The sequence below is a fragment of the Triticum aestivum genome, chromosome 6B (genome assembly GCF_018294505.1).
Source record: "Triticum aestivum cultivar Chinese Spring chromosome 6B, IWGSC CS RefSeq v2.1, whole genome shotgun sequence".
Classification (NCBI taxonomy): domain Eukaryota; kingdom Viridiplantae; phylum Streptophyta; class Magnoliopsida; order Poales; family Poaceae; genus Triticum; species Triticum aestivum.
The window spans coordinates 159177947-159204307 of NC_057810.1; positions in this window are offsets into that span (position 1 = coordinate 159177947).

The following is a 26361-nucleotide window of genomic DNA, read 5'->3' on the forward strand; positions in this document are numbered from 1 at the left end:
GGGAATCATTGTCGCAGCTTTCTAGTCCGGTTCCACACGATGGAGACTCATCCAAGCTGAAGCGGCATAAATCAGGGATAGCGTGTCCCTGCATGTCGTTCATCCGGCGGTGCGCAATGAAGACACAACCATGCTTCATGAACGGCAGGGCTTCCGTGTCGTGCATGGAAGGTGGCATCCGCTTCATAATGGGGTAGCTGTCCCCGATGAAAAGCGAGTACTCTCCAAGAGTGTTCCTCGGCACCCACGTAGCATCACGGGGGTCGAACCCGGCGCCGTTCTCTGGTACACGCGGCATCCCATATCTGGACACATGGTGACGTACATAGTTAAGGTCCATGCATAATAATGTTGTGCTCAAATATGGCGGTCAGTAATACTGTGCAGCAAATAGAACTACTCCGGTATAGAGGAAGTAAAATAACCGTATTATTATATATAGCCACTCTTGGCTACATGGATGAGATAGTAAGACATGGAAAAACAAAAATGGTGGCAGCTAGTGGGTTCAAGTCTTCAAGGGCCTAGCTAGCTATACGCGTCCTCCTAGGTAAAAAGTACTCCTACTAGTACAACTACCTCCATCCGGATTTATTGGTCCCCATTGTGTTTCGTGCCAAATTTTGACCATAGATTAAACTAACAAAATGTTCACGCATGTCACGAAACATTATATTTTTGAAAACTATGTTCAAATACGAATCCAATGATATAATTTTTCTTGACATGCATTAACATTTTGTTAGTTAAATCTTTAGTCAAAATTTGACACAAACTACAAAGGGGACCTATAACCAGGATGGAGGTAGTACTAAGTATACTAGTAGTACAACAATGAAAGAGAAGGTGAGAGGGTTAAAAAATGGAATACCTGGGTAGATGGTGACGGTCCGATCGTGGTAGATTGTGTGACCATGTTGCACATCAGTGGTACCATGGGTAATGACTGCTAAGATAGTTGATCCCAATATGCCAAAGTCAGCTACAAGGTTCCAGGTTAGACCGAATCGCGGATGCAAATGCACATCCAGGATCGGCGATCTTATTTTGATCGGGGGATGACTGGTCCCTGCAAAATAATGGAGTACCGTTAGGGATGCAAATGATGGTTTGTGCATTCCGTTTGTAATCTCCCGTACAGTAGGATGGCAACCAGATGAAACAAGTCCCCCGGCTTGTCTCCACGAAAATGCGGCCTAGATGGCGCACGACGTCTTGGAATGTGTAGGGGTACAAATCTTCCGTCGCCAACATGCGCCAGCCTCTGCCGTTACTGCGTCTTGCGTTGATGGCAATCCTTATGTCGAACACCATGATGAGATAGTAATCATCGTAGCCGTGTCTCTTTGTCGGTGGGTCCGCAATTGCTATCTTCTTCAATCTCATGTAGGCATCATCATACGTATTCAAGCCCAGCCAGTCCGGAAGGCCGATTCCAATGGTGGAGAAGGGGTCTACCGGAACGGCCGCACTGTTGTGGATGTTGTGCAAAATGATGGTGGTATCCGGCCGGAGGTATGCCAGCCAATCTTTGTTGGCACCGACCAAGACCTATATATAAGACGGTGGGTACGGAGAAATTACGGGATGGAAATGGAATAACTAAGTACTACATGATCAATCTCCATTATTGACATGCTCATCGGACAAAATCCGACTACCTCTCAACGTCGGCAACTCTAGCGGAGTCAATGTGCAACAATGGCCAGGGAGTGGTGGACTGTTCGAAGGATTGTCCCATAGAAGAAACTTCTCCTCGAGGACGCATGGAAGACCAACAAGCATGGCCTTTTCCCAAGCCTGTTTAAGCAGCGTCTTGAAAAAGTTGGTGCAGGAAGCACCGAGTCTTGCGGGGGTGAGGACGTCGGAGCGGCGTGCGATTTCTCCCAGAGGATCGTCGTCCAAGGTCTCCCAGCCCCGACGAGTAGGAGAACCGCCTGGCGAATCCATGGGAGCAGCGACGAACTGCCTTCTCTTCGGGGGGAGGGTTACTGGCGAGGAGGAGATAAGAGCGTAGTAACCGCAGGGCCTCGTCCCTTCCAACTGTAGATCATTCCTCAGTGAATGGGTGAAGCTATTATTTAGTACTTGTACTAGCGTTATGGAATGTTATGGGATTGCATTATACTGTAAATAATAGCACTAGAGAAATTTTTGGCACTAGGTAGTAGCTTTTGGCGTGGATTAAGAAATTTTGGGTATGTTTTTGCCATTTTTGGTACACGCCAACTAGTGTCAAAAAATGTCTTACATTATGTGACGGAGGAGTACGTACTCGTACTGTAGCAGTACCAGTACTACTTTTCTCAACTAGTAGTGCGATGTACTGTACTTCTAGTCTATTCTAGTATAGTGCACCAGTCTTGAACTCTTGAATCTCAGGGCCAAGGAGCTACAGTTGGAGGTGGAGGGTACTACTGTTCTCTAGAACCATCGTTGTACTATCAATGCAGGGGAAGTACACCTGCGTAGTGGCCTAGTGGGTACTCTCGGTGCTATATTCAGCCGCTCCTCTCACGTAGGAGTAGCTGGCCTACTCAGCCGCTCCTCTCACGCACACACAAGCAGCCTGTTTATCAGCGACGGTTACTGCGGGGGCAGAACATTTGAGTTATTTGATACAGTGAGACTAGGATTTTCGCTTCCATTTGTGGACGTGTAATGGATCTCGTCGAACTTTGTTAGTAGTTCCTTCTTTATGAATGAGATGAAGAAAAGCATTTGCCTCCATTTAATAAAAACACGTCAAGAGGAATTTTTTTATAGTAGAGCCGATAATGGAGTGAAGTCCATGCGTGCAACGCCACAAGCTACAGAGTAGTAGTAGAGCACTTTACGTACGGAGCCATATTGCACAGTTCCCAATGCCCCGCCAGGCTTTTCCAGCTCCTCGGGATTAATTGGGAGGCGCTAGTTTAAATATGCTACTAGCTAATGAGGAAGCTGCAAGCGAGGTGCGGCTAGGGTGAGCACGCGAGCCACGGGATGCTGGGAAGGAAAACCCGTTCACGTGGCTAGGCTGTCCAGTGCACCTAGATTGTGGGGCCGCACGTCCGTTCGACTTCAAAACTCAAACTACCCGTGTAAAATATGGCTCGCAACAAAGTGTAGTAGTACTATTTTTTTAAAGGCCGCTGTGTGTTCGGCCAGGATCGAACCCACAAAACGAGGTATACACTCCCGCGACCACTAGTAGTACTCGTTGGAGTACAACGAAACCTAGAATCGCCTTTTGTCGCTAGTAGTACGTACATTGTTCCTTACAATAAACCCCTAATAATGCAAGAAACCACTAAAATGCCAAGAAACTACTACTACTTGCATATGTGGCAGACTTAAGATAAGACTACCTTATCAACCATCGTACATGCTCTTACCAACAGAAATCCTCGAGTGACCTCCTACCTCCGGCCCATCCACCTAGTCATCCTCGGCCATGGGACGCAGCTACCACCGCCGGTAGAAGGCGAGGTCAAAACCGCCGGTGGTGCGGAGCCCATGTTGCGGCAGCCCGGATGCCAGCTCCGTCCGGCGCTTGCAGCCGCTAGCTAGCCAAGATAGCTCCGTCCAGCTGCTTGTCTGCAAGGTTCGCTAGCTAGATTGGCACGGTAGCACGGTGGCTTGCTCGCATGCGCCGCCCTCATGCCAGCCATCTGGCTCGAGCGAAGGCCAGCGCGGCGGCTTGCTCGCTTGTGAGTCATGCTCGGGCCAGCCTGCCAACCCGTGCGGAGGCCAGCGCGGCGTCCGGCCCGTCCGGCGGAGCGGCGACCAACTCGCTCATCACCGACGCCACCGACGAACACGCATCAGTACTGTTTGAAGTGATGTTTAGGAAAAATAATAATTTGAGGGGGAATAACAGGATAGAAGGTCAGATGTGGGTCCCTCGTGTCAACGGTCAAACAAAATGTGTTGGTTTAAGCTGCCTCGTCAGCACGGACGTGTGGGCCAGCCCTGTCATAAATGGGTTTAAACGAACCTAATCGGTAGGAGTACTAGGTAGTAGTTTTTGGCGTGGTTTAAGAAATTTTGGGTATGTTTTTGCTATTTTTTGTACAATAGATTCTTCCTAGGGCTGGTTGAAAGTGGTAGTTTTTTGTTAAATACTCTACATATTGTAAGTAGGAGTGAAAGTTAAGCTTTGGAAGCCAATAAGCAAGGATAGTTACATAGTGCATATGTGTACATGATTGAAAGTAAATATCAACCATGAGTGACTAATATCTTGATGGAAAACTCGAAACTATGGAATACTAGGAAAAAATGCATGGTTGGAAATAGTAGCAATGTTCATGTCCGTTGCAATGAATCATAATTAGAATAATACTTATTCACAAACTTGGTACAAAACACTCTAATTTTGATATACATATGTTTCAATTAGAATATATTCCTTGGGCTGCTTTGGTGAGGTCAGGGAGGGATGTGGTTGGTTTTAAGATACTAATTATGGGTTTTTCTGCAAATTGGTAGACAAGTGGGATGTTGGTGAGAAAAGGCAACAACTTACCTCACAATCGTTAGATGTAGATCTAATGGTCAGAAACGACGGATAGCAGATACACCAGCATCACCAACTTAGTCTTGTGTAGGAGTACTAGCAAGATCCGTGCATTGCACGGAACATCAAGATGCATTGTTTTTATAAAACACTTGTTGTGATTGACCCTTGCGGGAGTAATCCCATGTGTAAACACTAATGATATCTCAAGAAATATGAGATAAGGTGAAGAGGAGTGGGGTGTGGTAGTGGTTGGTAGTCGGACTGAGTGGAGGCATGGGGATTGACGACGCCAGCAGCGACCACTGATAACCCACAAGTATAGGGGATCGCAACCATTTTAGATAAGTAAGAGTGTCAAACCCAACGAGGAGCTAAAGGTAGAATAAATATTCCCTCAAGTTCTATCGACCACCGATACAACTCTACGCACGCTTGACGTTCGGTTTACCTAAAACAAGTATGAAACTAGAAGTACTTTGTAGGAGTTGTTGGATAGGTTTGCAAGATAATAAAGAGCACGTAAATATAAACTAGGGGTTGTTTAAGATAAAGAACCAATAAAGTAAATATTAGTAGAGAGCTTTTTGTTACGAGAAAGTTATTTCTCCCTAGGCAATCGATAACTAGACCGGTAATCACTATTGCAATTTTATTTGAGGGAGAGGCATAAGCTAACATACTTTCTCTACTTGGTTCATATGCACTTATGATTGGAACTCTAGCAAGCATCCGCAACTACTAAACATCATTAAGGTAAAACCCAACCATAGCATTAAAGTATCAAGTCCCTTTTTATCCCATACGCAAACAACCTACTTACTCGGGTATGTTCTTCTGTCACTCACACCACCCACCATAAGCAAATCATAAACATATTGCAAACCCTACAGCAGGGATCCCTCACGCTTGCCCGACACGGAGAGCACCATAGGACAACACCAATAATAAAACATGCAACTCAAACCAATCACGATCATCAATTAACCCATAGGACAAAACGGATCTACTCAAACATCATAAGATAGCCATACATCATTGGGGAATAATATATAGCATTGAGCACCATGTTTAAGTAGAGATTACAGTGGGTAAGAGAGAGGTTACACCGCTGCATAGAAGGAGGAAGAGTTGGTGGAGATGTTGGTGAAGATCGCAGCGGTGTTGGTGAAGACCACGGTGATGATAATGGCCCTCGGCAGCGCTCCGGCGCCACCGGAAGCAAGGGGGAGAGGGCCTCCCTTCTTCTTCTTCTTCCTTGAACTCCTCCCTAGATGGGAGAAGGGTTTCCCCTCTGGTCCTTGGCTCCCATGGTTTGGGAGGGGCGAGCGCCCCTCTGAGGTTGGATCTATCTCTCTGTTTCTGCATTCTCTGATTCTACCCCTTCACCGTTTCCTTTATATCTGGAGATCCATAACTCCGATTGGGGTGAATCTTTTGCCCAGATCTTTCTCATAAAATTAGCTTTCTTGCGCCAAAAGAAGAGCGTCAACCGCCTTACGGGTGGACCACGAGGGTCAGGGGCGCACCTAGGGGGTAGGGTGCGCCCCCCTACCTCGTGACCACCCCGGACACCGTTTCGCGTTGATTTCACTTCCCAAAAATCATAAATATTCCAAAAAAAAATCTTCATCCGTTTTTATCCCGTTTGGACTCCGTTTGATATTGGGTTTCTGTGAAACAAAAAACATGCAACAGACAGGAACTGGCACTGGGCACTGGATCAATATGTTAGTCCCAAAAAATAGTATAAGAAGTTGCCAAAAGTATATAAAAGTTGGAGAATATTGGCATGGAACAATCAAAAATTATAGATACGATGGAGACGTATCAGTATCCCCAAGCTTAATTCCTGCTCGTCCTCGAGTAGGTAAATGATAAAAAAGATAATTTTTGATGTGGAATGCTAACTTGCATTATCTTGATCATATGTCTAATCATGGCATGAATATTAAGACATGAGTGATTCAAAGCAATAGTCTATCATTTGACATAAAAACAATAATACTTCGAGCGTACCAATAAAGCAATCATGTCTTTTCAAAATAACATGGCCAAAGAAAGTTATCCCTACAAATCATATAGTCTGGCTATTGCTCTATCTTCATCACACAAAGTATTTAATCATGCACAACCCCGATGACAAGCCAAGCAATTGTTTCATACTTTAATAATCTCAAACTTTTTCAACTTTCACGCAATACATGAGCGTGAGCCATGGACATAGCACTATAGGTGGAATAGAATATGATGGTGGGGGTTATGTGGAGAAGATAAAAAGGGAGAAAGTCTCACATCAACTAGGCGTATCAACGGGCTATGGAGATGCCCATCAATAGATATCAATGTGAGTGAGTAGGGATTTACATGCAATAGATGCACTAGAGCTATAAGTGTATGAAAGCTCAAACTGAAAACTAAGTGGGTGTGCATCCAACTTGCTTGCTCATGAAGACCTCGGGCATTTGAGGAAGCCCATCATCGGAATATACAAGCCAAGTTCTATAATGAAAATTCCCACTAGTATATGAAAGTGAAAGTATAGGAGGCTCTCTCTATGAAGAACATGGTGCTACTTTGAAGCACAAGTGTGGTAAAAGGATAGTAACATTGCCCCTTCTCTCTTTTTCTCTCATTTTTTTGGTGGGCTTCTTTAGCCTCTTTTATTTTTCATAAAGTCTGGAGTCTCATCCCGACTTTTGGGGGAATCATAGTCTCCATTATCCTTTCCTCACTGGGGCAATGCTCTAATAATGATGATCATCACACTTTTATTTACTTACACCTAGAACAAAGATATGACTCTATATGAATGCTTCCGGCGGTGTACCGGGATGTGCAATGATCTAGCATAGCAATGACATCAAAAAACGGACAAGCCATGAAAACATCATGCTAGCTATCTTACGATCATGCAAAGCAATATGACAATGAATGCTCAAGTCATGTATATGATGATGATGGAAGTTGCATGGCAATATATCTCGGAATGGCTATGGAAATGCCATGATAGGTAGGTATGGTGGCTATTTTGAGGAAGATATAATGAGGCTTATGTGTGATAGAGCGTATCGTATCACGGGGTTTGCATACACCAGCGAAGTTTGCACCAACTCTCAAGGTGAGAAAGGGCAATGCATGGTACCGAAGAGGCTAGCAAAGATGGAAGGGTGAGAGTGTGTATAATCCATGGACTCAACATTAGTCATAAAGAACTCATATACTTATTGCAAAAATCTACAAGCCATTGAAAACAAAGTACTACACGCATGCTCCTAGGGGGATAGATTGGTAGGAAAAGACCATCGTTCGTCCCCGACCGCCACTCATAAGGAAGACAATCAATAAATAAAATTGTGCTCCAACTTCATCACAAAGCGGTTCACCATACGTGCATGCTACGGGAATCACAAACCTCAACACAAGTATCTCTAGAATCCACAACCATCCACTAGCATGACTCTAATATCACCATCTTTATATCCCAAAACTATTGCAAGGAATCAAACATATCATATTCAGCGATCTACAAGTTTATGTAGGATTTTATGACTAACCATGTGAATGACCAATTCCTGTCATCTCTCTAAATAGATATAAGTGAAGCAAGAGAGTTTAATTCTTTCTACAAAAGATATGCCCACGCTCTAACAAATATAAGTGAATCAAAAGAGCATTCTACAAGTGGCGGTTGTCTATTATGAAGAGAAACAGGCAATCCAAACTTCAAATGATATAAGTGAAGCACATGAAGCATTCTATAAAGCCATACTCAAAAGATTTAAGTGAGGTGCAATGAGCATTCTATATATCAACCAAGGACTATCTCATACCATCATGGTGCATAAAAGAAAATTGAAAACTAAATGCAAAAGACGCTCCAAGACTTGCACATAATGCATGAACAAAACGAATTCGAAAACATACCGATACTTGTTGAAGAAAGAGGGGATGCCTTCCGGGGCATCCCCAAGCTTAGACGCTTGAGTCTCCTTGAATATTTACTTGGGGTGCCTCAGGCATCCCCAAGCTTGAGCTCTTGCCTCTCTTCCTTTTCCTCATATCGAGACCTCCTCGTTTAGACACTTCATCCACACAAAACTTCAACAGAAAACTAGGTAAGATCCGTTAGTATAATAAAGCAAATCACCACTCTAAGTACTGTTCCAAACCAATTCATATTTTGTTTTTGCATTGTGTCTACTGTAATATAGCTTTTCCATGGCTTAATCCACTTGATACAAATTGATAGATTAATCAAAACAAGCAAACTATGCATCAAAAAACAGAATCTGTCAAAAACAGAACAGTCTGTAGCAATCTGAACATTCACCATACTTCTGTTACCCCAAAAATTCGACCAAAATTAGGAAACATTAACAAGTTGTATAGAAAGACAGTTCAAAAGGAATCAGAACCATTTGACGTTCCAGTTAAAAATGTAAAATCGTTCACTACAGCCAAAGTTTCTGTCCTGCATCGTACAAACCAACAAGCATTGTAAACAACCTAAAGGCAAACCTTGGCACATTTATTTTTATAATACAATGGAATTGTACAAGGGGATAATTATTTTTGTTGAAAAGTTTCTGTAATCAAGATTCACAAAGTTTCCGTGAGCATGAACAAAGTTCAAGGCTAGCTCCCACTTCAACAATGCTTGTCTTTCTCACTTTCACTTTCCTTTTTGAAAAGTTTTGAGGTTCCCATCTTTAATTTTTTGTTTTTAAACTATATGAAAGCACTCAACAGAAATAAATGACTCTTAAATGACTCTCTAAAACTTCCGGGTTGTCTCCCTGGCAGCGCTTTCTTTAAAGCCATTAAGCTAGGCATATAGTGCTCAAGTAATGGATCCACCCGGATCCCAAGGTATATCAAAGCCAATTTTAATTAACAATGATTTGTAATTTAGTAGTGAGCACAGAGTAACATATATCACACAACAACGAAGTCTAACTCTCTTCCTATGCATCGGCATGTCATAAAAGAACAATTCATGCATACCAAGTAAAGGCCAATGCATAGTGTAAGCAAATTCTTGCAATTCTATCGTGTTGGAAACATAAAGAGGCGGAGATGTAGTTCCTCTCTCATAATAATTGCAAATAGGAGCAGAAAGCACATGCATATGATATTCATCAAAATCATCATGTGCAATGGTAAAAGGCAACCCATCAATATAATCCTTAATAAGCACAAACTTCTCCGATATAGTGTAGTAGGGAGAATTCAAAAAGATAATAGGACTATCATGCGTGCGTGCAATAGCAACAATTTCATGTTTAACATAAGGAACTATAGCAAGTTCATCTCCATAAGCATAATTCATATTGGCATCGTGGCCACAAGCATAGCAAGCATCATCAAAAAGGGATATTTCAAACAAATTCAAGGGATCATAGCAATCATCCTTCGGTAAGCACGAAGGGGAATTAAATAATGTATGAGTTGGAGGGTTACTCTCATTAGAAGGTGGGCACGGGTAGCTAATCCGCTCTTCCTCCTTTTGCTCTTCGCTCTCCTCATCATCTTTTTCATCCAATGAGCTCACAGTTTCATCAATTTCTTCTTCCGTAGCTTCCTGCAAAATATTAGTCTCTTCTTGGACAGCGGGGTAGGCCTCAATAATAGTTTGACATAGGAATTAGAAGCATAATTATCATAGCAATATTCAAGTATGGCTAAATTTTCAGATTTGTAGAGAGTAGCATCATACTTTTCAATCAAAGAAGCAATTTCAAAAGCACCCTTAAAAGAAAAAAATTCTTCAATTTGTTGAACATCATATTAATTATAAACACCTTTAGCATATGAAGATACGATTCCATTATCGCTAAACAAGCATTGGTAGGGAAGGTGTTTCTTAGGGTTTTCAGAACAACAAGTAACATCATATATTTCACATAAATTCCAAGCATAGCATTGCAAATGTTGAATTTGATCCCATAATAGTTTCCCTTTTTCAGATATACGGTGTCACACATAACAAGCATGCTCATCTAAAGATTTGCCCTCAACTAAGCTAGTTGGGGTTTCAGCACGAGCACATAGGGATCGAAGATGATCCAAGTAAAAAGCTTCAGTAGTGTGATAGATTTTGAGTGGTTTTTCAACCATTGGAGCAGTAGGTACAACTAATGTTTTTGTTATTTTGCGTTTCCTACCCATAACTAGAGATAGAAAACAACTAAGAACAACAAATAAAAATTACTTAGTGAAAAAGCAAAAAAGCACACATGAGAATATTCACCCCACGCTATGACTCCCCGGCAACGGCGCGAGAAAAAGGTCTTGATAACCCACAAGTATAGGGTATCGCAACAGTTTTTGATAAGTAAGAGTGTTGAACCTAATGAGGAGCTAAAGGTAGAATAAATATTCCCTCAAGTTCCATCGACCACCGATACAACTCTACCCACGCTTGACGTTCGCTTTACCTAGAACAAGTATGAAACTAGAAGTACTTTGTAGGAGTTGTTGGATAGGTTTGCAAGATAATAAAGAGCACATAAACATAAACTAGGGGCTGTTTAAGATAAAGAAGCAATAAAGTAAATATTAGTAGAGAGCTTTTTGTTACAAGAAAGTTATTTGTCCCTAGGCAATCGATGACTAGACCGGTAATCACTATTGCAATTTTATTTGAGGGAGAGGCATAAGCTAACATACTTTCTCTACTTGGATCATATGCACTTATGATTGGAACTCTAGCAAGCATCCGCAACTACTAAAGATCATTAAGGTAAAACCCAACCATAGCATTAAAGTATCAAGTCCCCTTTTATCCCATACGCAAACAACCTACTTACTCGGGTATGTGCTTCTGTCACTCACGCCACCCACCATAAGCAAATCTTAAACATATTGCAAACCCTACAGCGGGGATCCCTCACGCTTGCGCGACACGGAGAGCACCATAGGACAACAGCAATAATAAAACATGCAACTCCAATCAATCACGATCATCAATTAACCCATAGGACAAAACAGATCTACTCAAACATCATAAGATAGCCATACATCATTGGGGAATAATATATAGCATTGAGCACCATGTTTAAGTAGAGATTACATCAGGTAAGAGAGAGGTTACACCGCTGCATAGAGGGAGGAAGAGTTGGTGGAGATGTTGGTGAAGATGGCGGCGGTGTTGGTGAAGATCGCGGTGATGATGATGGCCCCCGGCAGCGCTCTGGCGCCACCGGAAGCAAGGGGGAGAGGGCCCCCCTTCTTCTTCTTCTTCCTTGACCTCCTCCCTAGATGGAAGAAGGGTTTCCCCTCTGGTCCTTGGCTCCCATGGCTTGGGAGGGGCGAGAGCCCCTCCGAGATTGGATCTATATCTCTGTTTCTGCGTTCTCTGATTCTACCCCTTCACTGTTTCCTTTATATCTAGAGATCCGTAACTCCGATTGGGGTGAATCTTTCGCCCATATCTTTCTCATAAAATTAGCTTTCTTTGGCCAAAAGAAGAGCGTCAACCGCCTTACGGGTGGACCACGAGGGTCAGGGGCGCGGCTGGGGGGTAGGGCGGGCCCCCCTACCTCGTGACCACCACGGACACCGTTTCGCGTTGATTTCACTTCCCAAAAAGCATAAATATTCCAAAAAAAATCTCTGTCCGTTATCCTGTTTGGACTCCGTTTGATACTGGGTTTCTGCGAAACAAAAAACATGCAACAGACAGGAACTGGCACTGGGCACTGGAGCAATATGTTAGTCCCAAAAAATAGTATAAAAAGTTGCCAAAAGTATGTAAAAGTTGGAGAATATTGGCATGGAAAAATCAAAAATTATAGATACGACGGAGACATATCAGCCACTAGGCCAGTTTGTTCCAGAGGCTTCCTTTCTTAATTGCTCAACAATGAGGTTGTTGGAGATAGGGATGAACGAGGGAAGGCCTTGTCTGCAAATGTGGAGAGGGGTGCGGGTATCTTTTAGTTTAATTTCCATCCGTCAGATATAGATTGGACGGTTTATATTGCAAGATGGCACACATACCATCATCACCACCTCGGTTTTTTATAAGATAAGAAATATAAGTATGGAGATACAAACGTATTATCGATACTTGCTTCCGTATACTTGCATCTACATTCTATTCAACGCCTCGGCATGTGGGGCCTTAGCACAATGACTTCTCGACTGTGTAAAACAAAGATTTTCCCGTCGCCGAGAAGGAGGGGGTGACGGCAGCGCGCTTTTTGGCTTGCTCTAGTCCTAGTAGTCATACTAGGTGGTCTAAGCACGTGTAGATTTATTCTTTTTCACGTCTCGTGTTCGTCGTACTGCCATGACTATTGATGAATAGATGGTAAGTTATTCGCGGGGAAACCCTTGATGAGCGTGTTTGCGAGAGAGAGAGAGAGAGAGAGAGAGAGAGAGAGAGTGTGCGTGTGTGATATGTTAGAGACTGAGGCAATGATAACAGATTCTTTGTGTCTATGTGTGTGGAGGATAGAGAGGGACATGTACATGGGGCTTTGTGTTGTGTAACGTTGAGACACATATACATAATTAGAGAATGAGTGTGTGAGATACACATGCGGACATGGGGAGAGATGAGGATCCAGATAAATGGGTGTTTGTGCGTGTTTGTGTGTGTTTGTGCATGCGTTTGTGTGTGAGAGGGAGAGAGTGTACGTGGAGTAGAGAGACCACTGATGATGTAAACCTAGTATATGGGAAGGGGGAATGGTGTGACATGTGTAGTAGAAGGATAGCACGGGTGCGGGCTGGTGGGAGCAGACTATTTGGAAGAGACATCGAGTGTGTGTGTGGGAGAGGGGTGTGAGAGCGAGAGAAAGAGAGAGCTAGAGACGGAGAGAGAGAGAGAGAGAGAGAGAGAGAGAGAGGCGAGAGGGGTCATTTGTGTCCATAAATGGCGTATAGATAGGGAGACAATGTTGATGTTGTCCGAAATTGGCCTATGAACGGAGACGCAAGGGAAGCAAGTCATCGTGTTTGTGATAGGGACTTCATGAGAGATCTAGAATAGATGGTGTAGAGAACAATGTGCGAAATCAAGAACGATTATACATTAGGGAGCTATGCAAAGAGTCACGACATATATGTATGCAGCGAAGGAGCCGGGGCGGGTCCGCACATGGGAGAGATAGAAAGAGGAGAGTGGTGCACAAGGAGACAAAGTGTGCTTGTTTGCACTGGGGGTGGTGTGTGAGGTGAGTGCACGAGAACCACATAACTAGGGAGATATACGTTTGGGGGCGACGTTTTGTGTGTATGGGAAATATACACTCTACATAGTGCGTGTGCTTGGGTAAGAGAGATAGCGGGAGACCTAGAGAGTGAGGGAAGAGATGTGTGCATGCCCGAGAGACAAAGTGATAGAGACCTATGTTGGGGTCCGGACTTTACAAGAGAGAGGGGTGTTAATGTGCTCGTGTGTTGGTGTTTGGGGGAGAGAACGAGTTCTCTATGTGTGTGTGTGTGTGTGGTGGTAGTGGTGGTGGTGGTGGGGGGGGTTGACTTCAGATAAAGAGTGAGGTGTCTATATTTGAGGGACTTTAGCGTAATTGAGATATTGTGCACTCATGGTTGATCCAGTTGTTTCACAGTTTGTATTATGAAATAACGATACTTTTGAACATGCGTGATATACCTTGATGTACCAGACCTAAGATTGGAATTTTGGAATTTGACTCCATCATTAGCTTTTGTAATTCATTTAAACGGAGGTACATTTTTAAGCCAGTATTTTTTGATTTCAAATTCATATATCAAACCTAGAGATATACACATATGGGCATGTTCAAACTTTATAATCATCCACTTTATTCATACACATACACATTTTTGCTTTTGTCATCATATTTAGGATAAACACATTTGGAATTTCATTTGAATTGGACCGTATGATGGTATTTGCTTGTAGTAGCTCAATGATCCATATTTGAATTGAATGGACAATCTAAGTTTCGAGTTGGAGACATTGATTTTCAAAACTTGCACTTTTTTTTGCGTGCAAAACAAACAAATTGTCAGCCATGATATCATAGTCGGTCGTACGAGAGCAGAATAATTATAATTTTAGGCGCCAAAAGCTTTCAAACTTCCCTCTCACATCGAAATATCACGCGCCCGAAATTTTAGCCCTGCGATATTCCTGTTTTACCCCTTCCACATGAACGGAAAAGGGTTGCTTTGGTAACTCCATTGTTTTCCCCTCTTTGCCCCCAACATTCTTCCCCAGAGCCCCTCCCCTTCCCCTCCCCGACCCCCCCAACCACGGCAAGCCGCCGAATATAGTCCTCCACCGCAGCGGTGGACCTCACACCCCGCTGGATCTACCTTCCGCACCTTGGAACCCCCAACTGCCAACTCACCACTTCATCGGAGCCGCTTCAGCGACTGCTTGTCCATCGCTCCAGATCTCCTTGACCACCATCATGGTCCACCACACCGGATCTGCTTAACCAGTGCCCTCCACCATAGCGTAGGCCCTTCACTGACTTCCTTGTCCGCCCCTTCGCTGGCCCTTCATACAAGCCCTCGTCTGACGCAACAGATCCGCCTCACCGAAAGCACTATACAATGCACCTGCCGAAGCCTTCATCCACTGCACCGGACCCGCTCAACAGACGCCATATTCAACTCCACCGGCCCTGCTTTACCGATGTCGCAGCCTCATCAGGTTATTTAGATTTGTACTCCTTCGGTTTTTCTCTTTATCGTGCAACTGTTCACTTACCACAGATGAGCTTTCTTGTATGTCGACAGGCGCCGAAACCGTAGCACCGGAGCAGCTTCAGCGGCGGAGACAGCCGACCCAAACTCAACCGCAACACGAGCACCATCGACGATCCTTAGCTATCAAGTATGACAACGATACCCATACGCCGCCGAGAATCAGGTACTATTATCCAACGGCCGGCGCCTATGTTCACTTTCCTAGCATAAGCACCGCACCTTTGAATTTCTACACGGCATCATTCAGTTTTTCATGAGACGCGTTATTCTGCTTGCACCTGTAGGGCCATACTTCTGGCAGTGAACATGTTACATGTGTTAAATTACATACCAGTGCACATATAGTTAATATGCTTTAGTTTTGTTCTGATGCCACCTGTTGGTTCCATCAGGCTGCTTAATGTTCTCTATGCTTAATTACACATCAGCAAACTAGCATGTGGTTCCGCTGCTTTTTGTTTGTTTTACCCTACATTTTCTGATGCTAGCTATTACATTACTGCTCTGAGCCTCTGTCCATTACTTGTTTGTGTGTTCTTTATCTTCCCAAGTTGCATGACTAATTTGATGCTTCTATTAATTATGGAGCTACCAACCCCATCAAGCAAAATATTTGTTCTTTTGGTGTTGGCACCTCGAACAAGCATAAAAATAGAGGGAAGCAGATATATTTCGTGTATGCACACACCCTTCTTTCATTAGTTTAGATGAACCATTGATGATCAATTCGGACCAGTGCATGCGATTAAAATTAATTTTACCTAAATAGATGGTGCAGAATAAACTACAACAACTAGATTTGCAACCACGGGATGCTGACGATATCTTCAAAGAACATTGCAACAGCAGCTAGGCTTCACAACAACATATGTTAAGCGAGTGTGTTTTGGTACATGTTAAGTGTAATGCGAGTGGGCTGCTTTCTTGGCTTGTGACCTCAACGTGTAATCCTACTAAATTACAAATAGTTCAGTTGTCTGCTTTGCTGTATTGCTTGATTCGAATGCTTGTTTGTTGTTACGTTATACCTAAGTTGGCCAATATGTCAGCAGTGCCTGTTGTACTATCGTATAGAAATGCATGCCTATTTCATTTGAGTCCTTAACTTTTCCTCTGAACTTCATCACAAGACTGTCTTCATAGTTTATATGAGGCCACACTGTTAAGTGCTTTCTCAGATTATTTCAACTGCTTAGATGCCTTGGCAACTTAAATATAGTGGTTGTACACTACCTTTCAACTTTCATATTACCATTTTAATTTATTTTCAGCTGATGCTGCTTCGAACCATTTAAATATAGTTTGCCATGCTCGGCAATAATTCGTCCGTCGTTTACCATGTAAGCTTACTGCCTGGATCATATGATAACTATCTCTTACTTATGTCTAGCGGAGACCTTTCAGGATGCCGTTCACACTAGGACACAACGTACAACCCCAGAATCTATTTGTGGAAGCAGTGCGCCATCCATGTTACCAGATGGTAGCAGTTCAGAGGAAACACCGCCGGAGAGCAGTGTGAGCACAGATATTATAGTGCTTGAGGCTCTACTAGAGGCAGAAAGAGATGGTGTGGCTGCCATGAATGAGGTAATATTTATCTTGAGGCTGGAAATTACGGAATTAGCGGCATGCATTATGCAAGCAACCCAAGAATTGGAGGAAGTAAGAATGTTGCATTTGAAGACGGAGGAGGTCCTGCTGTTTCTTCTATCTGAAGCCCAAGGTAATCCCGGTTCTTCTTTAGATACCAGTTGAAATTGTCATTAGATTATTGTACTTGCATGTTGTGTCATGTCTATGAATGGATTATTTTGCAAGACCCCCTATGTTGTCCGGAATTCCATGTTGTCCATGTGTTGTAATGATCCAAAATTTTTAGGCGAGGTAATCCTCAGTACTTGTATGATTGACATAAGGTGAACTGTTTTTCGTGTGAGCATATTGTATTGGATGAAATAACTGTTTGAATCAGAGTGTATCCAACCTACAGAATTCAAAGATCATGGTATTTCTAAATCATAATCATATATAAAGGTGGAATAAATCTTTTTTGTGGTTTTAAAGAAATAAATAACAAAACGTATAATTATCTGTGGATATTTGTAATCGAATACAAACTGGATTTGAATTTAGTTTGCCAGGTCCCAGGCAAACGTGAATGCTAATTCTCCCAAGTTTTGAGCGAAGCAGATAAACACCCACTATAATTTGTGGGCTGCCCGAAGCAAGTGTTTGCGAGATGGAAATTACTGTCTACCCCTGACAATTGACATCCTTATCGACCGGATTTACACTGCTGCCGATAGGGGTAGACTAGTAACTTCAATCAGACGTCACACGACGGCCTTTGAGCCCATTCAGACACGGTGGGCGCCAAACATGGGCGGCAAAACATATTTGGATTCAAGCTCGTCCGAAAGACATGTGTCTCTTCCTCCATTTCCCCATTCATACACGGTGGGCGGCAAAACAAACTCTCCTCGTCCGAAATCGATGTAGGCTAATATTTTAAATAGGGATAGATGTGTAACTTCCATCAGACGTGACACAACCGCCCTACCTGTCAGCCCCATTCATACACCGTGGGCGCCAACCATGGGCGGAAAAACACCCTCTCCTCGCCCAAAATAGTTACCGGCAAATATTTGGGAGATGCGAGATTACCCTCCATTTCCCCATTCATACACCGTCGGCGGCACGACAACCTCCGCACTGCGGCCAGCCTCCTCCGTCCGCCACCCCATCCTCCACCTTGTCGGAGCCGCTACCCCTACCCCGTCGTCCACTGCAAGAGATGGACGTCTCTCATCCACGGCGCTGGACCAGGATCCTTTCATCCCTCCTCTCGCTTCATCGGCGCCGTCATCCACCTTGTTGTTGCCGCTCCTATGACCGCCTCGTCCACGGCAACAGGATATATCCCCCGACCCGGCCGTCTGCCATCTAAAGTATTCTTCCCCACCACCGACAGCCATCGCACCCGCAGCACCCTCAACGTATCAGCATAGGCCTACACGGCGTCGCAAGAGAGGTGGTACTCTTCCATATGTTCTTAAGTTATTGATCTCACCTGGAAAATAGATCATAATTTGTTTACTATACTTTTCTTGTCCGTACCAAATCATAGTGGCTAGTTGAAAGAAAACATTGGTTGCGAAGTAGCTTTGTCCGGTTTGCACCTTCAGATCCGCCATGGCACAGGCACTATACTCGTAAAGATTATGGTTTCCCCCTTTATATTCACTACCATCATCGTAGGTGCTTCGTGTCGTGCTAGCACTGCTCCTCAAGACCTCAACCCAAAGCTTACGTGTTCAAATACGAATCTGACATGATGCTCATATCACTAAAACAGAGAACGTTTAATTGGTCACATAATGTTCCTATATTCGTTTCGAAAAGCATGCGTGCCACCCACTGGTCCAGCTAGTTCCGCTTTCCTGATTTTTCTCTTGATGCTTAGGGTTTTCCCCTTTTATCTACTCTATATGATCTCCGTAGGTGCTTTCTGTCGTACTAGCATTACTCCACCCTTCAAGCTAAACAACACAACACTCAGAATTCGAAAGCTTAGTTGTTCAAATATGATTGTGATATGATACTGATATTAGTTACCCGACACATTTAATTGGTTAGCTAAAGGTCCCACTTGAGTTTCCAATTGCATGTCGCGACATATAGAGAGACAGCATAATTGCATTTCTTTGTTAGTTGTTGACCGTACTTTCTTGTGCATACCAAATCTAAAATGTTATTTCAAAGCAAACATCGGTTGCTAACTACCCTTTGCGCGGTTTGCTGCTTCAGATCTGCCATCCCACTTCCACGGTCAACATTGTACTGATCATGCTTATGTTTTCCCCATTTTATGATGACCACAATCAGCCTACGTGGTTCGTGTCGTAATAGCACTGCTCCACCCATCGAGCTAAACAAGCTTAGTTGTACAAATTCATATATGATATTATTGTTGATATTAGTAAAACTGAGAGATGTTTAATTGGTTAGCTAAATGTTCCTGCTTTAGTTTCGAAATGCATGTGAGACACATATGGAGAGATCGGAAAGAATAGTATTTCTCTGTGCGCTCTGGTTCATCATGGGTTGCCAACCGACATTGTATTGAAACACTTGTAATATCTTCAATCCGCTTGCTCTTCTACTCTTCTTTAAGATGATACTCTTCTCTTGCGGTCGACTAGTCCGGTCGAGTTGTTCTCCCTTAGTATATCTTGAATCTGTCAGGTCAGGTCGACTTGTTCTTCCTTACTATATGTTGAAGCTATCATCTGCGAAGTGTCATCACTTCTGGAGCTCTCATATTTTGAGGAATAGGCCACATTATATTAATGCAACAGCAAATTACAGCAAGCATGGCATCTTTTAAAAGAATTGCAGAGATAGCACAAAGGGGTTTACAGGGAGGAAGTATTGGATTAGAATCACTTCTGCATTACAAAGAAAATCTCACTTGTTTTTATGTTTTCATGCATGTCAGATATTGAACATTATCAAAATGAATATGAGAATGGGCGCACGAGAGGAATATTGCAGAACGATCCACTGGCTAACAAACTTGGCATGGTGGAGGATGGCCTATCTTATTCACCCATCAAGGTGCTTGCTCTAACATTGCAAAGTTGTATTGGTCGCACATATTTTGCATCTGACCTCTTGCATTTCTTCTACTTTGTTACACCATCTGCTTAGTTTAAGCATCATATATGAGTATATGCCATAACTATCCATTTTCTGTACCTATTCCATGTGTCATCACACTATGTTTTTCCAGTCAAATGTTGTTGTTTCGTGATAGATGTCCAAAAGGAAGAGGGTGAGTGCAGATCCTCAAGGAGTACCAACTAGGTATTTGGAAAAGGTAGTGATACCTGTTAAATCAGATAGATCAACAGCCATAGAAAACACAAGCCCAACTGTACCACACTTTACCCCTACTCCAGTGGTTAAACCCCTATTAGAACAGCTGAGAGCCCATCGTCAGGTACTGTCTATGATATCAATTCAAAATTTGAACTCCTAAATTTCTACATGTTCCTTACCTTCTCTCTTGTATGAAAACTAATTTCAAATGAATCTCCTTGCTCAAAGGATCATACGATCTCACAACAATACTAGGCTCTACATTGCTCCTGTCAGTACCTCTTGCCCTTTTGCCTTGTAACGCTGTACTTAATTAATTGCTATTTGATTATGTATCATCAGTCTGCACCTGAGCTTCATTATCCTCTGTTTCTTCCAATATTATTTGATCTATATTTACTCTTAGAAAAATGTAGAATAATGGCAACGCTTATAAGAATTTTCTTTGGGGAATTTATTGAATTATCCTTCCATCAACATGGAGAAGGGCTTTGTCCAGCCCGTGTTAACATGTAATGTAAGTTCATCCTGCTCAAGCCTTCAAACTTTGTTCTAGTATAGACTTGGATAGGCATCATTGCCTCCACTGCTATTTGCTTTGTTGTTTACATATGATTGGATGTTTGCAACATCTACCAGTTTCAAATTGTAGTTGTCAAAACATGTTCCTTATGCAGAACAGATCCATTTATTTGCTTATATAATTGTGAAACCTATTACGTGTCTCCTTGTTTCTCTTTCAGAGTCGTATCTCTTATGCCAGGCAGAACTTTAGGGAAGATAGTGAGCCAAACCATCTTGAGGACAGCGAGATGACCCCAAGGTCCTATCTTGATGAAGACAGTGAGTTGAAGCTACTCACCAGCAGGTGTGAGACAACCTCTGTGCAGTCGCTGCCTCAATCAGTTCGACTTCTTCAGTCTCAACTTAAAGCGGAAAGGCTTGCTTCAGCTCAGCTCCGACTTGAAGTCAAAGATGCAATGAAGATGTCAGAGGACTGCCGTGCGCACCATCATGCCTTAAATCTAGTGTTGATGCATCTATCGTTGACACAACTGAGGTCTACTCAGCTTCTTCAGCTGTTTGGGGGGCCCGACCTGGCAAGGCCTAGTGCCTTCTGAAGTGCTCTCAGTTTTGTATATTCTTTTGTCGGCGCATTTATTTGCACTAGTGGCGAACTTTGATGCCCAATGGATGTAATATGTGTGATAGCCGTGATAGCCTAGCGTAAGTTGCTTGCTTATTTATTTCCTTGTTGTCTTGTTTATTTGTTCGCTTGTAGTCATTGCAGTTCTTTTTCCGCGGTTTGCTAGTGGCTGTAATAACCTATTTTTTAAAACCAGGCCACAATAACCATGGGCTAATATTTACTGTAGTGACACTGGGCCTCCTACGGGCCGTAGAAATAGTGGCCTTCTACGGGCCGTAGAAACAATGGGCCTTCTATGGGTCGTACAAACAATGGGCCTTCTACGGGCCGTATCATCGGTTGGCCAAACATGGGCCAATAACAGGCCGCATTATGGCCGTAAGCGGGCTAGAGTTGGAATCATCCGTTCATGGGCCGACCATAATGGGCCATCATTAATAGGCCGTATTTCATGATGCTATGAAAACGGCCCAACGTGTTAACGGACCACAAATGAGCCGACTGTAACCACGGGCTGAATTTGGCCCATAAGCAGAAAATGAAAGTAACGGGCCGTAAGTAAACGAATGCTGGAAATGAGCCCAAGAATAAATGGGCTCTGAGAAGGCCGAAAGATAACATGGGCTGGAAACGGCCCAACGGAATAATGGGACCTTAATGGGTATAAAGTGATACACTGTTCATTACGGGCCAGTTTCACTATGGGCCGTTAATGGGTGTAAACTAATGCACTGTTCATTACGGGCCAGTTTCACCACGGGCCATTAATAGGCCAAGAGTTACATAGGGACTCATATGGGCCGAAAGACGTCATGGGCCATACATGGGACAGAAGTGAAAACGGGCTGGAATCAAATTGGGTGGCCCAGATGACGCTACTGGGCCTAATTTGGATAGGGCGTAATGGGCCTTGGGTTAGCGGGCTGTAAATGGGCTATATGCGAACAGGCCGTTAATAGGCTTTACGTGGGCCGGCCCGCCACCTTTTGACCAAGTCAAACGGGCCGGCCTTTTTACAGGAATGGGCCTCTGTTGGGCCATGCCACGTGTCAACGTATCATAGGCGCCTTCTGTCCAATGAGTGGATGACATCTGTCCCAACGGTGAGCCGACACATGTTTCCTCCAGCCAATGATGATTTTACACGTGGAAAATCCCCATTGGTCGGGGCTGTTAACGGGTTATCGGATCCAAAACCCGACCCGATAGCTTAACGGCGTTCCGTTACAGTGGATGCCACGTGTTGGTCACCCTTGACGAAAGCACTTCTATGACGCGCGATTTATCGTCATGGAAGTGGACACTTCCGTGATGATAATTTTGGTAATGTCATGAAACACTTCTACGACAGCACATGTATGACTATCTTAATTCTGTCATAAATTTGTCATGGATGTACATGCATGACAAAAAACGTGACCTACTGTGACAAACACGTATCATCACGGAAGTGTATTTTTTTGTAGTGCTTGCCTGTTATCGAGCCCTCTGGAGCTAGTACTTTGTTTCAATCCGTCAATGGGAACTGATACTACTTTTGTGTGCCCGTGACTCATGTGAGAACCATCATAATTGTTGCCAAAACAGATGCATCCTCACTAGTTTTTTCATGAATATGGCATGGTAGGACATAAGTTGTCACGGTTTATCATACGAGCAGTATGTGTTTGATGAAATAGAGTACGCTGACGTATACATAAGTACTTGTAAACACTGTTGGTGCAACCCCACTTGTAAGTAGTTGTGCAAAATACGGCACATTGGCTCAGCTCGCTTCAACACTAGGCTATCGACCAGCTAACAATCAACAATCTGTTCTCTGACATATAAGCAACTATGTATCTTGTTACAGTGGTTCATGCAGTTAACTGAGGACACAATGTAAATTCTGAATGTTCACACGCTAGTCCAGTGTTCATGTGGAACACTCACATTAAACTCAGCTTCATAAAAAACTTGGAAAGCATAAGTTAAGCAATTTTATACAAATCAATGATTCATAGAACACAACAAACATATACTAGTTCACAGCAAAAGACAAAGTTGTGAGAAGGTTTACAAATCAGGAAAAAACAAGCAAGGCTTCTCTGAGCAAAGGGCCTCCCAGCAGGATTAAATTTCCTGGAGTTCACTCTGGTTTTTTCTTGTTGCCACCATCCAGGGTTAGGTTCTCTCATTCCAGAATAACCCATTATAATTGTGCTCTCAGCTGGAATGCTGAACTGAACCATGTAGTGTACTGACCAGCTGAAATTCTTGTGCATTCCACTAAATTTAAGCACCGCTATTTGCAAAAATAAGCAGACCACAATGCCTCTTGTCCGTGCACCTGTCCAAAAACTGCCGTGCAGCCGTGCCAGCTAGTCCTCGGTCCATGGATGAACTGGTAGAAAGTGCATTCCAGACTAGGATGTAGTTGTTTTCGCTCATCCCTGCACTGCAATCAGGAAGTAAAATGTACGAATCAGCTTCTTTTAGATTGGTCATTCTACCTAATTACTACCAATGTAGGAATACCTGGAACACTGGTGGTTAGAGGACGACAGCTAGGAATAGCCATCTCATTTTGTGTAGTTGTACTAAAACTGAGGTGTGTACTTTTGATTGCGGAGACAAGAAACAATATGGAGACAGACATCTCTCTTTGCGCAAATACAAAATACGGTTATTTAAACAGTGACAGATATTTGCAGTGGCGTATGATTAACAGCAGCATCTATTGTGTTATAATTGGCACTACATTGATAGTATGAAAATGCCCTTAAGTAAGTAGCATCACATCACATCAACACTGTCACTAGATTAACATGCAGAACAATAACATTAGTATTACTATCATGAGACTAGCACATGGTCAGTAAATGTGCAATCAAATTTGTGCAGTTCCACTGGGATGAAGCAGTGTTAGCGGTGTGAGATTTAAGTGTAACTGGAAAAACACAATTCATGGGAAATAAAGCAAGACGGAAGCACTTCATAAAATTGTGGTGGAATTGCTTCAATTTATCAATGACACTAGACCATTACTTATAGTGACATTAGGTGGCATTGCTTAATGCTTCATGTGATTTTACATTAACGGTAGCGATATGGGAGTAGGGACAGCAGGGGCATAAAGTGGTTTGGCAGATGTGGTTGTAGAGAGAGGCAAACACTCAGGCAGCATGTCTGCATTTGTCCCATTTTTATCTCCTCGACAACATTTTCCTATGTGAGCACAGGAAATCTAGACCTGCTCATTCTCATTTGCGTTGTCCCCCAACACCCGTCACTTTATTTCCTTTTTCAACCAACAGACATGTCCACTTCCCCCCACCCTTTACCATCCACCATGCTTTCTTCGCCTTTTCAAACAAGAGACCGGTTGGGTAGCCAATATCTACTACTTCCCCCTGTTTCCTCTTAGAACCAAGTCCTAGATTCATGCTACAACTTTCTGTTGGAAATATGCCCTAGAGGCAATAATAAAATGGTTATTATTGTATTTCCTTGTTCATGATAATTGTCTATTTTTTATGCTATAATTGTATTAACTGGAAACCGTAATACATGTGTGAATACATGGACCACAACATGTCCCTAGTAAGCCTCTAGTTGACTAGCTCGTTGATCAATAGATGGTTATGGTTTCCTGACCATGGACATTGGATGTCGTTGATAACGGGATCACATCATTAGGAGAATTATGTGATGGACAAGACCCAATCCTAAGAATAGCAAAAGATTGTGTAGTTCGTTTGCTAAAGCTTTTCTAATGTCAAGTATCATTTCCTTAGACCATGAGATTGTGTAACTCCCGGATACCGTAAGAATGTATTAGCTCCCACATGTTCCACGATGATCTCATCAGATGAACCACGATGTCGATGATTCAGTCAATCCCGTATACAATTCCCTTTGTCAATCGGTACGTTACTTGCCCGAGATACGATCGTCGGTATCCCAATACCTCGTTCAATCTCGTTACCGGCAAGTCACTTTAATCGTTCCGTAATGCATGATCCTGTGACTAACTACTTAGTCACATTGAGCTCATTATGATGATGCATTACTGAGTGGGCCCAGAGATACCTCTTCGTCATACGGAGTGACAAATCCCAGTCTCGATTCGTGCCAACCCAACAGACACTTTCGGAGATACCTATAGTGCACCTTTATAGCCACCCAGTTATGTTGTGATGTTTGGTACACCCAAAGCATTCTTACGGTATCCGGGAGTTACACAATCTCATGGTCTAAGGAAATGATACTTGACATTAGAAAAGCTTTAGCAAACAAACTACACGATCTTGTGCTATGCTTAGGATTGGGTCTTGTCCATCACATCATTCTCCTAATGATGTGATCCCGTTATCAACGACATCCAATGTCCATGGTCAGGAAACCATAACCATCTATTGATCAACGAGCTAGTCAACTAGAGGCGTACTAGGGACATGTTGTGGTCTATGTATTCACACATGTATTATGGTTTCCAGTTAATACAATTTTAACATGAACAATAGACAATTATCATGAACAAGGAAATACAATACTAACCATTTTATTATTGCCTCTAGGGCATATTTCCAACAGTCCCCCACTTGCACTAGAGTCAATAATCTAGTTCACATCACTATGTGATTGTAATGAATTTAACACCCATGGGGTTTGATCATATCTCTCTTGTGAGAGAGGTTTATTAGTCAACGGGTCTGAACCTTTCAGATCCGTGTGTGCTTTACAAATCTCTATGTCATCTTGTAGATGCAGCTACCACGCGCTATTTGGAGCTATTCCAAATAACTGTTCTACTATACAAATCCGGTTTACTCCTCAGAATAATCCGGATTAGTGTCAAAGTTTGCATCGACGTAACCCTTTACGACGAACTCTTTTACCACCTCCATAATCGAGAAAATTCCTTAGTCCACTAGTTACTAAGGTTAAGTTTGACCGCTATCATGTGATCCATTCCTGGATCACTCTTGTACCCCTTGACTGACTCATGGCAAGGCACACTTCAGGTGCGGTACACAACATAGCATACTGTAGAGACTACTTCTAAAGCATAGGGGACGACCTTCGTCCTTTCTCTCTCTTCTGCCCTGGTAAGGTCTTGAGTCTTACTCAA